We start from the raw sequence: 2146 nt of genomic DNA, 5'->3' as shown, positions 1-2146 counted from the left end.
GTTAGGAACGTCAATATCATTGTTGCCACAAAATATTGATACTTGGCCAAGCAAATCATCAAAGTCATCATCCCTCATGGATTGTAGCTTTTGCTTACACCTTTGGACCAACATGATCGCATTCACAATATCTTGATCTTTCTTTTGTAATGCCTTTGACAAATCATTTGTGATTCCCAATATAAATCTCATCAAATATAGGTGAAACACAAAGTCAAAAGTTTGTATTTCTTTTAACAACCTATTTGCTTCACCTAAATTATCTTGGTTGACATCATCAACAATCCATTCAAGCACCTTTACCACGGGATTAAACATAGTATTAATACTAAGTAAAGTATCATAATGTGAGTTCCAACGTGTATCACAAGGACGTTTGAGAGTAGTCTCTTGATTTAACCCTTGCCCCGTTTCAAGATCATCAATTTCAAGAGCTTTCATAATATCTTTTTGTTGTTGCTCTCTAAGTGCATCACGACGCTTACACGATGCTCCAATAATATTAACCACACTACTAGCCGTTGTGAAGAAAGTAGCAATGTTTTCATTTCCCTTTGCCACGACTACAAGAGCTAGTTGTAGTTGATGTGCAAAACAATGGACATAATATGCTTGAGGATATTCTCTCAAAATCTGTGTTTTAAGACCATTGAGCTCACCTCTCATATTACTAGCGCCATCATACCCCTGTCCTTGTAGCCTAGACATGCTCAAATTTGTTGAAGAAATCAACTGCTCAATTGCCTCTTTCAATTTGCTACTAGTCGTATCATAGACATATTGGACACCCACAAACCTTTCAATTACTTGCCCTTTTTTGTTCACATAACGCAACGGCAGCTACAACATCGGCATCAGCTGACGCAGGCACAGGATTAGTCGACGGCTCGGCAGTAGACGCAACGGCAGCCCTCGGCCCGGGATGACCTTCTTCCTCCCCACTGCTTGAATCGGTGTCGTCGGTTTCCTCGGGCTCGGCATCCTCACCCTTGTACGCCTCCACCATCTCTTCGGTCACCCCTTCCGGTAATGGCGGCGGATCCCGGAGAAAGTTCAGGTTCAGCTTCTTCTCTGCATTGTACCGCTTGAATCGGTAGACAAAGTCGTCACATTGCTCCATGACTTCTTTGTCTACCAGAAGCGTGAACTCCTCCGATGCTCGGTAGTCATCTACGGCTTTCGCCTTCGCCTCCTCTACCTCCTTGCCATGCGACCGTTCGGCCGCATCCATAGCCACCTCCACCGCTGCCTTCGCCTCCTGCGCCGCCACCAAATCCAACTCCGTTGCTGCCAATTTCGATGTCAGCTCCGCTATCTTCGCAGCATTTTCCTCAGCACGCCGGTCGGCCTCCTGAATGAGCTTTCCGGCTTCAGCGATCTTCGAACGGCCCTCTTCAAACTTCTTTTGGTACCGTTCGGCAGCATTGATGGCTCGCTTCACCCAGAGTCACATCTCCATATCAGCCTGATAACACATACAAAGTTAGTATGCCGAACGCATAACCACTTTAACAAAAAACAACAAGTTAAACACTTACTGCAGCCTGAAGCCGGAAGGCTCGCCCGGTCTGCTCGCGCAACGTCTTCATCGACAGTTGCTCAATCTCTGACAGCTCCATTTGAGCGCCATCGATCATGCTGTTGATGAACGGCACAGCCTTCCGAGGGCAAGCAATGTTCACCGGCCCCTCCTCTCCCTCTCCTTCATCATCGGGAATCACCACCGATGTCCCTTCATTCGGCCCCCTTGGCCGCTTCGGCAACGACGTTGCGTCGAGGGCACCCTCAATCATCCTTTTTCCGGTTACTTGGAGGTGCACCTCCCGAACAGCCTCAGCCTCGGCCGCTTGCTTCTCCCGGCGGCGATCCGCCACCGTCTGCTCATCACCTGAGGCCCCTGCCGCCGCCTTCTTCTTCGGGCTGGGGGACTGCCCTTTCTTCGGTTTCGGCGCCCCATGCCCCTCCAGCCGCCTCCTGGTCGCCTCGCTCATTGGACGCCCACCTGCCACTGCAAAAACACAAGTCATATCAGAAACGGTAGATATGAAAAGGAAGACGCTCACGACGCCTGCCGAACGGCATCACTCACTTTGCCTTTTCTCCTCTTCCTCTTCCTCCTTTAACCTTCGGTCGTGCTCTGATTTGC

This window comes from Prunus avium, chromosome 8 (genome assembly GCF_965620075.1).
Source record: "Prunus avium chromosome 8, drPruAviu1.hap1.1, whole genome shotgun sequence".
Taxonomy (NCBI): domain Eukaryota; kingdom Viridiplantae; phylum Streptophyta; class Magnoliopsida; order Rosales; family Rosaceae; genus Prunus; species Prunus avium.
Note: the sequence above shows the minus strand (reverse complement) of the source record.